Source organism: Cupressus sempervirens, chromosome 5 (genome assembly GCF_028749045.1).
Source record: "Cupressus sempervirens isolate cs-2001-9-10 chromosome 5, ASM2874904v1, whole genome shotgun sequence".
Taxonomy (NCBI): Eukaryota; Viridiplantae; Streptophyta; class Pinopsida; order Cupressales; family Cupressaceae; genus Cupressus; species Cupressus sempervirens.
The window spans coordinates 814,717,154-814,733,662 of NC_143122.1; the positions used below are offsets into that span (position 1 = coordinate 814,717,154).

At 34.3% G+C, this 16,509-nt stretch overlaps 1 pseudogene; it reads right to left on the reverse strand.

Annotated features, from left to right (window-relative positions):
* Positions 1–9,024: 9,024 nt before the first annotated feature.
* LOC149558393 (uncharacterized) overlaps positions 9,025–16,509 on the reverse strand; it is a 33,062-nt pseudogene continuing 25,577 nt past the window's right edge.

A 16,509-nucleotide genomic window follows, 5' to 3' on the forward strand; every position in this document is an offset into this window, starting at 1 on the left:
AGCCCTTGACTACCAGCCTTGCCTTATGCCTATCAATCTTTCCTTCTGCAATGCATTTGGTTTGATAGACCCATTTCACTCCAATCAATTGCTTCTTTGGAGGCAATTCAATTAGCTCCCATGTCTCATTCCTTTCTATGGCATTTATTTCCTCATCCATGGCATTACACAATTTCTTCTCTTTAACAACTTCCTCAAAATATACTGGATCACTATGAGAAAATAATGCAAAATTAACACTCTCATCATAATCTTCATACCTTTCATCTTGGTATATCTCCCTAAGACTCTTGGTCTTTCTTGGTAATAGGGAGGAGAGTGGGGGATCAGAATCTTCATTGCTACTACTTTGTCGACCAGCTTGGTCTTCATTGTTACTCGGCACTGACACTCGGTCATGCCTAGAGGAGCTCGACAATGTATGAATCTGCTTGCCTTTTCTTCTACTTGCTCCTTCTTGTTGTTCATCAACATCTTCTTCACTCATAATTGGAACTTTACTAGAAGTGCTTGGTGACTCATTAATTGAACCATACCAAGACTGATTTTCAAGAAATTCCACATCTCTTGAAAGAGTCATTTTGTTGTTCAATGGGTCATACAATCTGTATGCCTTTGATTCTGAGTTTTACCTTGTGAAGATGCTCTTCACACCTTTGTCATCCTATTTTTGCCTTTTCTCTTTAAGCACATGTGCATATGCAACACATCCAAACACCCTTAAGTGTTCAAATGTCCATCTTCTTCATGACCATGCTTCCATTGAAATTCTATCACGGACTGCCTTTGTAGGATACCTATTAATTAGGTAAACTGTTGTTGCCACAACCTCTCTCCAAAATTTAGTTGGGAGACCTTTCTCTTTCATCGTGATCCTTTCCATTTCAACAATGGTCATATTCTTTCTTTCAACCAATCCATTCTGCTGTGGTGTATAGCTAGTTGTGAGCTCTTTCTTTATGCTGTGTTTCTTGCTAAAATTTACAAAAGAATTGGAGATATACTCCCCTCCTCTATTTGATCTAAGGACCTTAATATAGTGTCCACATTCTCTTTCAGCTTGGGCTTTAAATTCTACAAATTTATCAAATGCTTCATGTTTATTCTTTAAGAAATACACCCATGTACTACGATTGAAATCATCAATGAATGTCATAAAATAAGTACTCCCCCCAATGGAAGTAACTTGCATAAGACTGACTAGGTCAGTATGCACTAACTCTAATGGATATCTAGCCCTCCTAAAATTTCCATAATTAAAGGGAAGCCTATGTTGCTTACCCAAAATACAAGCCTCACACTTGTCACATGAATTTTTTATGTGTGGCAAACTTTCTACCATTGTTTTATTTGACAATAAGTTTAAACCTGAATAGCCTAGATGACTATACCTGAGGTGCCATAGCCGTGAGGGGTCTTCAATCACACTTCTTAGAGCTGATTGTGTGGGAGGTGCAGCACTAACTTGAGATGAGAAACATGTCTCTATTCTCAAGGGAAACATTCTATTCTTTGCCATTTGAACTACTGCAAGGAAGTTCTTGCTCCCATCTTTTTCATGGATGATACACTTGTCATTCTCCATCAGCACCTTGTATCCATTTTGAATGAGCTGACCAATGCTCATCAAATTGTGCTTCATATCAGGGGTGAAATACACATTTTGTATTTCCCTTTTCTCACCTTTCTTGGTGTGGACCATAATAGATCCTTTGTCCACAACTGGTAGGGTTCCATTGTTACCCATTTTAATTTTAGATTTGAAACTCTTGTCAATGAATGAAAACAAGGTTTCATTGCCACTCATGTGGTTGCTACATCCACTATCGAGGTACCATACCTTAGGGCTTCCTTCTTCACCAACATTACACATGATGAAGGCAGCAACATTGGGTCCACTTCCCATGTTCACATCAACCACATTTTCTTGTCCTGACTGATCATTCTGCTTCTTCCAGCATTCATTTACATAATGCTCATATTTATGAAAATAGTAGCATTCTAAATTACTCTTATTTGAGTTGTAGTTTTTCTTACCTTCTCTTGAAGTATTTTGTGAGCTACTTGCTCCATCTTCTCTTCCTGAGCTTTCTGCTACAGCATTTCTTTGTCCTCCATTTCCTTGGCCTCTACGTCTAGAGTTCTTGCCTGAGCTATTTCTTCCTCTCCCCCTTCCTCTTGGATTTGATTGAGCCTTGAAAGCTTGTTCTTTGGAAGATGAATAAGTAGATCTATTGATCCTATGCTCATGGGTTTGAAGTGTACCCATCAACTCATCCATTGTCAAAACAGTGAGGTCTTTTGCCTCTTCTATGGTCATGACCAAATTGTCATATTTATGAGGTAAACTCCTCAATATCTTCTCCACTATCCTCTGCTCTTGATAGTCTTCTCCATTTGACTTCAATTGATTAATCACATTGGAGGTCCTTAAACTAAAGTCTGCAACTAATTCATTTTCATACATCTGAAGGCTCTCAAATTCCCTCCTTATATTTTGTAGCTTTACAGTATGGACTTTATCAGTCCCCTTGAAGTTCGTCTCAAGGATATCCCATTCTTCCTTTGCATAATTTGTTGCTGCAATCTTTGAGAATACTATCTCTGTCATTGTTGCTTCAGTAAGACTTAATGCCTTTGCATCTTTCCTCTTTGAGTCTTTCAAATGAGTCTTCTGTGCATTTGTGAGGGTAGCATACTGAGTTGGGTCCGTCACATCATTGAATCCATTGACCACAAACTCCCACAAATCATTTTCAACCATAATGGTCTTCATTTTCTTTGCCCATGTATCATAATTTTGTCCATTAAAGGATGGTGGTTGCTGCCATATCTTTCTTGCATCTCCTGCCATGTCAAATATCCCAAGAAAACAAATGCCCTAACTCACTGTGGATGTGGGGCCTCAAAGCTCTGATACCAGGTGAGAAATATCAATTAAAATCAAACTTAAACTCACAACCCTAAACCTAAAAATTTGCTCAGCACTTAAAAACTTCTCGGCACATGAAAGTGTCGAGTGCTAATTTTACTCGGCACATGAAGGTGTCGAGTGCCAGTTATGCTCGGCACTTGCTCAGCACTTGATGGTGCCGAGTGATAGGCAACAGGTGTCGAGTGAGTTCGACACACAAAGGATAGGTGTTGAGTTAGCTCAACACTCAAAGAAGAAAATGGATGTCGAGTAAGGTCGACTCAAACTAATAAGATTTATAACTTAGGAAAAATCTAATGTGAATGCTTTCATGATTAAAACTAGAGAGTTGAGCTTTAACCTTTCAACCAAGTTTCTCAAATACAATGAATAGAAGAGGAAGAACAATAGATTCAAGTATGCCTACTTTCTTTTGTATTCAACTGAGATTTAAACTATTAAAAAATTTGGGAGCATTCAGCTTCAACTAGAAAACCCTAAAATAACCCTAAATTGATTATGCTTCAAACTTCAATAAAATTTAAACCTAAAACTCTAATGGTTGCATACAAAGGTTCCTAGAGCAATCACTGCTTCAACAGGACAAAAATAAAACAACAAAAAACTCACAGAATGAACAGAAGAGTCATGTGCAGCTGGAGACACTGAACATACTTCCTTCTGTCTCTGCAACAAGTGGATTTGCTGACCACTTTATTCTTCTTCCTTTTTCTCTGCTCTGCTAAACTGGAACTTTGAATAATCTGACTGAATGAATGAATGAATAAACATTCTTTTTTGTCAAATTCTAGTTTCCCCCTCTTTTCAGAATTTGAAAACCTCACCTACCCATCTTAATTTTTCTGTCTATTCTGAACATCAAGGGGGGTAGGTGAGCGTTTGGCTCTAGGGGCAAACGTAAACGTTGCATTAAATATTCCAACACTCCCCCTTTGTCTCAAGCCAAACAAACAAGGATCATAACTGATCCAAATCAACTACACCAAGACACTCTCTTAGGTGTACAAAAGATCCAATGCCTAATGGCTTTGTGAAAATGTCTACTAGCTTTTGCTCAAACTTGCAAAAATCCATCTTGATATCCCCATTCTCCACCAACTCTCTAATGAAGTGATATCTGATCTCAATATGCTTGCTTCTACCATGGAAAATTGGATTCTTGGACAATGCAATTGATGAGATGTGGTCACAATAAATTGTGGTTCCATCCTCTTGCCTTTCATTCAAATCTGTCAAGATCCTCCTTAGGAAAATTGCTTGACATGTTGCTGCATTTGCTGCAATGTATCAGCTAGAAGCCTACATCACCAACACTCCCCCTTAATCTTTACTACCATGTATGTCTATAATACCAATACTTTCTTGAAGATATTCAAAGATATTCTTTGCAAGAGGCTTTGTGAAAATGTCGGCTAGTTGTTCTTTGGACTTGCAAAACTTAAGACATATGTCACCATTGTTCACTAATTCATGAATATAATGATATCTTATACCTATATGTTTACTACGTTGATGAAAGACATGATTTTTTGATAAAGCAATTGCAAAATTATTGTCACAGTATAATCTTGTAGGTTCTTCTTGTGGATGCTTCAAATCTGAAACTACTCTTCTCATCCACATTGCTTGATAGGGCTGTTGATGTTGCTGCAACATATTCTACATTAGCTGATGATAATGTCACAATTGGTTGCTTCTTTGATGCCCAAGAAATAGCTCCTAATCCTAGGTGAAAGATATGTCCTGAAGTGCTTCTTTTATCATCAAAGCTACTTGCCCAGTCACTATCTATATAGCCAATCAATTTGTAATGATCTGAATGTGCATATAAGATCCCAAAGTTCTTTGTTCCAGCTATATACCTCAAAGTCCTCTTTCTAGCTTTCTAATGAGTTTAACTCCATGCATTATATTTGGTCTTGTTTCTCTCAAATATAAAAGGTTGCCAACTAATCTTTTGAATAAAGTTGTGTCTACATTAGGACTTTCATCATTCTTGCTAAGTTTTATACCCAATGCAACTGGTGTAGGAGCTGAATTCACATTTGTCATTTTAAATGTTTTCAACAAATCAGTAGCATACTTACTTTGACAAATGAAAATGCCTTGATCATTTTGATTTACTTGTATCCTAAAAAAATATCTCATGAGTCCCAAATCAGTCATATTAAATTCATTTTTCATGGCTACCTTGAAATTGTTAATTAACATATTACCAGTGAATATCAAATCATCTACATATAAGAAAACTATTAATATTTTTCCTTCATTGTTCACTTTGACATACAAAGTTGGTTCATAGCCACACTTACTAAAACCATCATTCACAAAATAAGAGTCTATTCTATTGTACCAAGCTCTAGGAGCTTCCTTCAAGCCATATAGTGCCTTCTTCAGCTTGTATACCTTATGTTCTTCTCCCAAAATTTCATATCTCGGTGGTTGTTTTATATACACTTCTTCTTCTAAAATGCCATTCAAGAATGTTGATTTCATGTCCATTTTATAAACATTCCAATTATTTGAGCTACAATGGATAAAATCATTCTAATAGTGTCCAATCTTGCCATAGGTGCAAATGTCTCATTGTAGTCTATACCTAGTTAGTGTGTGAAGCCTTTGGCTACTAGTCTTGCCTTGTGTTTCTCCACTTTTCCATCAGCATTATATATTTTTTTGTATACCCACTTAACTCCAATCACATCCTTGCCTTTAGGAAGATCTACTAAGTCCCAAGTATCATTCTTTTCTATTGACTAAATTTCTTCATCCATGGCTGAAATCCATTTGTCATCTTTAATAGCTTCTTCAAAATAAATTGGATTAGCATGTGCTAAGAGGGAAAAATTAATGCATAAATCATCATTATTAGCCTCTTGTAATTCATCATATATGTCTCTAAGACTTCATGTTTTCTTTGAAGTATTTATAGATCTTGATCTTAATGAAGCAAGTGTTGAATTAGATGATTCACTGCTATTAGTGCTTGTTGGAGTAGTAGTGTTTTGAGTGGTGGGTGCCCTTGTAGGTATTTTAGGAACATTTATTTGTGTTGTAGAATGCACATCTTGAGTTTCATTTTCTTCATTTTCTTGTGGAACACTAGTTGCAACTGTAGTTGACTTATCCAAGCTACCATCCCATGCTTCTTCTACAAACTCAACATCATGACTTATTATTAACTTGTGATGTGAATATCAAGATTTAACTGTGTGATTTTTGAGTCAAACTTGATGACCCATGTTTCACATCACAATTTGACTTGCTGTGGAAATTATCTCCTACTTATTATTAACTTCTTTATGATAAGATTTTATAGCCTATATGCCTTGGATTGTTCACTATATCCTACAAATATGCACTTCTCTCCTCTATTGTCTAATTTTTGTCTCACTTCTTGAGGTACCATTGAGTATGCCACACAACCAAACACTCTCAAATGTGTTATATTGTACTTCCTTCTACTCCAAGCTTCTTTAGGTGTTTTATTTATTACTACTTTTGTTGGACATCTATTTAGTATGTATGCTGAACATGCAACTACTTCAGCCCAATACTCATTTGGCAAGTGTTTTTCCTTTAACATACTCCTTGTCATCTCCATATTTGTTCTATTTTTTCTTTCTGCTACTCCATTTCATTTTGGAGTGTACCTTGCTGTAAATTGTTTCCATATGCCATTTTTTTTGCAAAAATTCAAAAAATCATTTAATATGTATTCTCCACCTTGATCGGTTCTTAATGTTTTAATAGAGTATCCACTTTCTTTCTCAACTTTTGCCTTGAATTGTTTAAAGGCAGCAAATACATCTGATTTATACTTCAAAAAATAAACCCAAACTTTTCTACTAAAATCATCAATAAATATCAAGAAATAAAGTTTTCCACTTAAGGATGGTGTTTGCATTGGTCCACAAAGATCTGAATGGACTATCTCAAGTGGATGTTTTTCTCTATAAGACTTTCCAACTAAATTTTTTTCTCTATATTGCTTTGCCAAAATACAACTCTCACATGTTGTCTTAAGTGGCTCTATTGATGGCAACCCATAGACCATTTGTTTCTTATATAAGATAACCCTTTAAAGTTTAAATGACCAAATCTTAAATGCCATTGTCAAGATTGATTTTTGCGTAAAGCTTTGAATACAGATTCAGCTACTTTTTGCAATTCATTTGGCTCTAAGAATAATTCACTTTGGATTTTAAGTGGGAACATTCTATTTTGTGTCATTTCAACTTTTGCAATTAGCCTATTGCTTGGTCTTTTATCTAGAATCACACATTCACCATTTTAAAAATGTATTCTATATCCCTTTTGTACTAGTTGTCAAATTCTTATGAGATTGTGTTGCAATCCAGGAACATAATATACATCAAAAATTTCCTTTTCTTCACCTATCTTAGTTCTTATGCTAATTGAGCCTTTTCCCATGACTAAGATTTGATGATCATTCCCCAACTTAACCTCTAATTTTACTGATTCATCTATTGTTGAGAATATCTCCTTAGACCCACTCATATGGTTACTACAACCACTATCTAAGAGCCATACTTCTTTAGAACTCTCTTGTGCAACATTGCATGTTATCAAGATGGTGTTTTGTTCACTAGTGTTGGGCTGACTTTCATTTGTAAAATGTGCCTTTTGCCTATTCATGTCATTTTTTTTTTCTACTCTCAGATGCAAAATGCCCAAATTTATTACAATAATGACATTGGATGTTAGATTTTTCATACGTTTCTCCTTGATGATGGTTGCTCCCCCTTCCTCTTGTTGATGTGAAATTGGTTTGTGAGCTTGATGCTGGCCTTCTACTCTCAAACTATTGATTTTCTCTTCCTCCTCTTGGTGTAAAATTTCCTTTGCCTCTACTATGATCTGATCTTCCTCTTGTTCTTCCAAATGCAAGTTGAGTCTTGAAAGCATTCTCTAATGATGAAGTTCTTGAATGATTCAAACTTTGTTCATGTGAAAAGAGAGAACCCATTAACTCATCTATTGATAGCAAGGAGAGATCCTTAGATTCTTTAATGGCTGCAACTCTTGAATCAAAATTATTTGGTAGACTTCTAAGTATTTTCTCTACAACTTGTTGATCCCCAAAGGTTTCTCCATACGATCTAATCTGATTTACTATCCCCATTGTTTGAGTGAAGAATGAGTCTATTGAATCTGAATCTTTCATTTGCAAATTTTCAAAATCTCTTCTAGGATTTTGTAACTTTGAAGTTTTTACCTTTCCTATGCCCTGGTATGTTGATTGCAAGTTGTCTTATGCTTTCTTTGAGCTTGCAGTAGCAACTACCTTTGGAAATATTGCTTCCTCCATTACTTACTGAATAAAGAATAGTGTCTTAGCATCCTTTTTCCTATTTTCCTTTAATAAATCTTTTTCAGCTTGTGAAAGAGCTTGATATGCCTACTAGTCTGTTGGTTCAAGAACCCACTTTCAACTAAATCCCAAACATCCTAAGAACGAAACAGTGTTTTCATTTTGATGCTCCAATAATCATATTTTTTTCCATTAAAAGTTGGAATTTGTAGTTGTGAAATACTTCCACTAGTTCCTACCATGATTTAATAGTAAAACTTTTTGACTTGTAACCACTACAAACCCTTTCTCTTCCTGGCTCACATGGCAACTATGATCTCCTCCTTAGATCTTTTTGCTCTCATTTTCCCTTCACCCACAATGACATCTACCTATAAAAATAATGCCCAAATTTTGTACGGCTCTGATACCAATCTAATGGATAGGCAGAGGACAAAAAATAAGAAAGACACATAACAATACAATGTGTTGCCGCATAATAAACTGTATTATATTTCATTCCACCATGATATCAAATGAGTAGATACTGCCTTTTATAAGAAAGCATACAATATTCTAGAGAAATCTACTATTAGCCGAGAAGACGAAACATCTACAAACTTTTGGAAAAACATTATAGCCGACTCAACCTTTGGAACAAACCCTAAACCTAAACCTAATAATCTAGAAGTATAGTTTAAAATGAGAGATCTAGAACTCTCAATGAGAAGATAGCAATAAATAATGTAGTTGGAGTAGGTAAGAGTAGGGAAGATTAAACGGACAACTGGAAGCCTACATCACCAACAACAGTCACCAGGATTGTTGCACTCAAGAACGCCAGTCTAGTAGAGTCTATGAAAATCCCCAAACTCAAAGATGATAACTTGGGCAATAATGAGCGATCTAACATGATCTTTTTTGCAAACGTTCTCAGAATAACCAGGCAATCACAATAGTGAGAGAGCCAAACATGGCAAGGCTGTCAGAGAACAAGAACGCTTGAAAATGGGTCTCCAATGCTATTTTTGCAACTCCACTTCCTTCAGTCTTATAAGAGTCACTTTTGCTATCTTTATCATCAATTCCACCTGGTACAGTAAAAATGGCTGCAAATGTGATGGTGGCAATGAGTGATGCAACCAAGGTGTCCACATCTATGATTTTCTTAGGCACATTGCTGTCTTGTTTGAAATCCACTAGATTCAATGGTTTTTCTGCAATATAACTCTTAGATGCTTTGTGTTGTTGTAGAACATCTCTCACCTTGTTTAACTTGGCTTCATTTTCAGATTTTGCAGCAGCAGCAAAAGCAATTGTTGTGGCTGCTATATCAAATGTAGTATGCCCTTCGTTATTGATGGCATCCAAATTTACAAATGATAAAAGGTATTCAACAAGCTGCAGAGTTAATAAAAGAAATATTCACCTTAATTGTTGTCAAATAGGTGATAATACATAATCATTTTTAAACAGTCACAATCGTATACATGTAATTTTAAACATGAATTGTAAACTATAATCTGATGGAAAACCACCCGATTTTGTATATTTATATTTCATGATTTGATTTCACAATAAACTAATATATAAAATAGGAAATAAATAAATTATGCCTTTTAAGCAGATAGGCTTTTTCCCTATGGGACTTTAGTCAGGAAAAAAAAAAGATGTTGCCGCAGTTTGCTTCAGCAACTGCTTCACCAGGGATGGAAATATTTTAGTTTGTTGGGCACAACATAGTTTTGTAAAGCCAGACTTCAGGTACATATATCTGACAATTCAAGGAACAGTAATGACATGCCTGCCCTCTTCCTACCAAAAATCCTGCAGATCTAGAAGCCATACTTATCCCTAGCAGAGGGGCTACCCCCCAACTTGTTGACCTTTCGCACATTAATGGAAGGGCTGAATGAAGATATCGCAGGATTGAGTTGCTGCTACAATTGATGTCACTGTTGCCATTGCAATGATCCAGTGCTACCTGAGCATTGATCCAATCCTCTAGTCATTGTCTCTTCAATTGTCTCTCTTTCATCTCCCTAGTGTTCTAACACCAAACTCAAAACCCTCCCATAATCCATTAACCCCTAAATAGCATTCAGATTTCTCACCTCTCTATACTGTTCTTCATCAATATTGGGCCGACGACCATGAATTTTAAATCTGATCCAGGTCAAGAAACCAGTAACTATGAAAAATGTATTGGAGCAAAAGAGAAATGGATATTGGAAGAAAGAAGAAGGGTACAATGACAAAAAGCAAGTAGACATTATTGAGATTCAATGCCTAATTTTAAAGATGGTGGTGATTGAGGACCCACCTGGCTATTGAAGATCCTACTGAGACAAATACCAAGCTTCCCCGTACTGTATGCCACAAATCTCCTTTGTTTGCAATGCATGTTAATATGATTTGATATTTCCCCATGCTAATGCGACAGATAAACTACGCGTTTTAACTTTTCTTACCACACTCTTTCTGGCTCATCTTCCAATTTCACTTGTCCGTTCCCTCTTGTTTCTGAGATTTCTATTCGCTTGAATTGATTTCTTTAATCACAAAACTACAGTTAATTTTGTCATAGAATGGCATTAGAGCTTCCATACAAATTTATACAGCTAATCTTGATCTAATGTACATAGTTTATGAACTATTTACAATAGTTCAATACCATCAGCCTTTTAATGCATTCTCTCGTGCATGTTGCTTTGTCCAAATGAAGAGACTCTTTTTATTTTAGAAGTTTTATCACATTGTAAATTAGTTTAAGCTATTTTATTTGTTTATTAAATCTCAAATTACCCAAGGGCCAACATTCATCAAACATAGACCATTGTGAGATTACTTTTTGCAAGCTCCACACTAATTCACACAGAATGTAATTATTATTTGTAAGTCTATAACACAGATTTTGGTTTCTTTTCTTTTCTAGGATCCAAACAAATGGATTTAACTATTTATAATTACCTGTTAAAAAAATTTCATTGAATTGTCTTATTTTTTCTAATAACTAAACTATATTAGGATTATTTAGTTATTTTAATAACATATATTCTTAAATCAAATTCAGATTTGTAAGTGTTTATTTTATTTTATTTTATAGAAGCATTATATATTGGGTGGACATGGATATATGGGAGGATAAGGGGAGAAAGGCCACAGAGAGTGAATAAGATGAATAATATAAAGAGAGATAGAGAGGTGAAAAGTTTTGCATTGATTAAAAATTAGAGAGAGAGAGAGAGAGAGAGAGAGAGAGAGAGAGAGAGAGAGAGATAAATAGAAGGGAAACACAAAGAAGTAGGAAGGAGGAGGGAGAGGTAGATGAAGAGGAGAGAGTGGGGTAGGGGGGTGAAGAGATATAATAAAGATATTTGAGGTGATATATAGTATATAGATAGTTACATATAGAATATCAAAGAGAAATTGAGCAAATAAAATATAGATAGAGTAAAAACTTAATGAAAGGGGTATGATAAAATAGAGATGGTGGTAGAGGAAAATGTGTATGTGTGTATAAAAAAGATACAAGGAAAGGATATGAAGGTAGATAGAGAGAGGGTGCAAATTAGAGAGAGATATGGATATAAAAACATAGAGATACATAAATATAGAGAAAGATGGAGATAAAATGATATAGATGATGAGATAACAATTTTAAATTGTTAATTTCAAATATCTAAGCTATCCATTTTGTATAGGAAATAATAGTTTGAGGCATAGATAGTTATAATGAAGATAAGGAATAATTAAATGCACATTAAATATTGAGTGATAGTCATACATTACCAAGTTTTCAACATAAATTGCATTCAACATAGGATTGATGTAGTGCTTGTCCTCGTTTACATTTTTTGGACATATTGTTGCTATTATTGTTGGACTATGTTAGATTAGTTTTATGTTGATGGTTAGTAGGATTTTTTTGAGACTATCAGATATTGTGCTATGGATTCAGTTGATGTATGATGAGATTACTTAGACTCTACATTTCATATATGCATGATGATCATTATATTATTTCTAGTTATTGATGATGATTAGTTAAATGGTTTATTGTCTCATGTGTTTTATTATGGATACTTACCCCATACTTGCATGTGTATGGTGTGCTTGTTTGTTCTCATGTATGGCATTTCTGATGTGGTTAAGGAAGGGAATCATAGTCACCTGTTAGTCAGGATCTACATGATGCACCACTTCCTGCCATTGCCTATTTAGCTTAGCATATATATATATATATATATATATATATATATATATATATATATATATATATATAGTATGTACATACATGGATTTTATGTAGGTTGCAGGTACCGGGTATCGACTTCCCTGAATTACCAGGATGAGCGTACCCTATCGCACTATCTCAATGGTAAGAGAGGGGAGATAAATTCTCAAGTCCAAATCTTAAACCCTTAAACCATTTGCCCTAAAAAGGTAGGACAAGTATCTGATATACTTTACCTTTCGAATGTGTCAGATGACATAATTCATGATTTTTAACCCTTTAGACTAATTTTGTATGGATTTTCCTATGATGGGTTTTCATATTTTATCTTGGATTTCTATGGTGAATTTTCTATTAATTAAGTCTTAAATTAAAAGATTTAATTAATAATTTAATTATTTTGGAAAAAAATTTAAAATAATATCATGATCTTTTGATATTTTGATTTTAATTAATTAAACGGGAATTAATTGAGAAAAAGAATTAAATAAAAGAAATTAAAATTCATAATAATAATAATTAATAATAATAAAATAATAAATAAATACTAATAATAGAAATAATAAAAGAATTAAAATAAAAGTTATAAGTCTATCTAGGACTAAACGCACCTCTTGATTGCATATATGTCAACAACACAGGAGTTAGCGCACAAATTAAGCACATGGTGTCTACAACCTTGTGACTCGTCTAGAAGGTTGGAAAAGACTCATGCTTAGTTGTCAACACCTTCTGGTTGTTTCTAGAGACATTCTAGGTGCTTCCTAAAAGTTCTTTATATTCAGGCACTCCTAGAAGCTTAGAGAGGGTGTTTGGAGGACCCAAGAACATTGGAGAAGGAAGGAGCTTGCTCTGAAGAATTTTGAGGAGAATTGATTTAGCATCAGTATCCAGGTAGACACTTGTGATTTTGGCTTATGATATTTTTCTTCTTGCACTTTCTGTCTTTTCCATGTCTTCTGAATGCTTTCTAAGGATTTTCATATCTTGGTGGTATGCATTTTGTCATGAGTAGTTAAATTCTATATAGGAAAATTTTCATATGCGTAGATCTGAGGAAACTATGAGGCTAGGGTTTTCAGATGTGTATGGACAATTCTATTTTTTAAAAAAATAATGGGTAAATTTACAGAACAATTACCTTTTAGGAGAAATTCTTAATTCATCAAAATGGAAAACCCTTCTTGTGTAAAATTAGATATATGTTCTCTTTTTATATATACATATAAAATTTGCATATATATATATATGTGTGTGTGTGTGTGTGTGTGTGTGTGTGTGTGTGTGTGTGTGTGTGTGTGTGTGTGTTTATTAAATGCAGTAATGTTTGGTAATGAACTCTGTGTGTGTGTGTGTGTATATATACACATATATTTATTTATTTATTTAAAAATACAGTGGAGAAATATATATATTTAAAAATGAATCATAGTGAATATACAATATTGAATATTGCATCAGTGGAAAACATTTTTTAAAAATGTTATAAAAGAAAATTTAAAATTTTTTAATGAGGGGCAAGATAGACCCATTCCCCACCCCTGATAGCGACATGTTGCAAGACTGCGGTATCCCAGAGTACCTACGGTCTGCAGTGTACCTACGACCCGTAGGCCGCACACACAAATGTGCCAACGATGAATATATTAGTATTGCCATCGGATTTTATGTTCCACACACTCGAAGTTAGTAATATGTACATGTTATTATATATATATATATATTATTTAAAATATTTATTAATTAATATTATTATTATTTCATATGTCGTTTAATATATAATTGTTAAATATTATATATATATTTTAATAATTAATAATTATTAGATTTATTAGGAATAAAATTTTAAGATTAGTTTTCTTCTTCAATAATTAATTGTCTTTTACATTAATAATATGAATTTAATTTAATTGTTTAGTTGAATTCAAACATGAAGGTTAGATAATAATGGAGGGGGAAATTGCAAATTACTCACGTTAGAATTTACAATGTGTCCTATTGATTCAAGATGGGGGTTAATTTCAATAACATTTATTTATACAATATATCATTAGAACAATTAGAAAATTGATTTTAAGAGTTATGGGAAATTTTTACACAAATACATGGGTTAGGTAAATGTACAAATTTCTCCACTTGATATCTAAAATTGAAAACGAAAAATGAGACCTCCACACTTTATTCAATTATGCAATTTTAAACAAACCCAAACATGTGCTTGCATTTTGTGTTTTCTCTATGCTTCTATTATGTTTTGGGTTGGCTAGTTTGTTGACTAGTTATAGGACGTCTACCAGAGGCTCGAGGGTTATGATTGTGATGTCATGATGATGTCTTTTGATCTCGATCTTTTAAACTCAACCATGGTTATGTGATGGCATATTAATTGATATTGTTTTTAGTCTTCCTTTGTAAAGCTATGATATATGTAACCTTTTTATGAGTTATCGATCAGTTGTATTGGATTATATACCAATTACTTTGATGGGATTGAATTGTTATTTTATTTTGATGATGTCATGTTTTGACTCAACTATTTTGGAGTCTTCGATCATTATTACTTTGAGATACTTTTTGGTTTCTTGTAAAGAACCAATGGTTATTGTGATTATCAGTGATACCTTCAATTGCCAATAGATAACTGTTATGGTCATGATTATCTATGGATGCTTTTCTTTTGCTCATGGAGACTTGATGCTCTTATTATGGATTATTCTTTGGTATTGTTCTAGTCGCTTGTATAGGACTGTGGTGATTTGTGATTTATGATTCCATGAGCTTAGGGTAGGTTATCTACTTGTAGTGTCAGGAAGTGGCTTGCAATGGGGGCCAAGGCCCTAAGAGGCTACTAGGGTAACTCATTGTAAGTTGTTTTAATAAGAAAAAACATTCACACCTAATATTGACTTAACAAACCTAAAAAGATAATTGTTTTGTTCTTGCCCATGCCTCAAGTGCTAGTATAGACTAGGATGGGAGTAGAGAGAACGCTTGGTTGCAACCTTGCATTTTGTAGTATGCTTCATCTGTATGAGAGGATACTAGTGGCTGCATAGGGATCACTAGGGGGTCGGGGTCTATTGGGAGACTACCAGGGTAACTCTAGTGTGATCCGTGCGATGACACTTTCCCACTTGCATAGTAAGTTTCCTACATGTCTTTGTGTGCATCTGGGATTAGATGTCAGTTTGTGATTGGAACCTTTGAGTTAGTATACTTTCAGGATTCCTGGACTTAGAGAGTTTTTGTGCTATGTTTTTTGATAACCTGTTTGAGACTTGAGATTATCTCCTCAGGGTAGTGGGAGTGGACCATTTAGGTTCCACGCGGTCGGGTGGTAGTGCTTTTTCACTCTTACCATATGAGATCCATTTGAGACACCGTGGCTGATGCATTCTTTGATTTTGATGGTGGACACGTATCCTTATATTGATGATTTGCATCTATTAGATGATGTTATCTTATGCTTTATCTTGCATGTTAGATTCCTTTCTTCATATGATGTAGTATGATTTAGGGGTGACATTCCTACTATGATAATACCAATGATCTCTTTGATGATTTGGAATGTTACGCATGGAGGGATGGCTAGGGCCCACGATGGTCTAATGATGCTATTAACGGTTGGGAGGAACTATGCACTTAGTTAATTATGTTTGTGATAAATGGTTATCTATTATGATGGATGTTTATATCTTTAATGAAGATGTATTTTATTTTCACACATGTATATTCTTTTAAGCCTTTCATACCCTATGACATGTACAATGGATGATTGAGCATTCAGAAATGTAAATTATGATCATTGGACTTTTCATTATTGTTTTATGTGGATGTAGTATTAGATGGATTCATTAATAGTTATGTTAGATGTGATTTAATGTTAAGGGATCCTTAAGAATGTAACCTATTATGTATGTATGTTTACTATCAGTTAAATGATGTTGTTGCTTTCGCTACTATGTTATGAATGGTTACTTTCATGTTTTAAGAAAAACAATGTTACCAAACTTGGTGAAACTT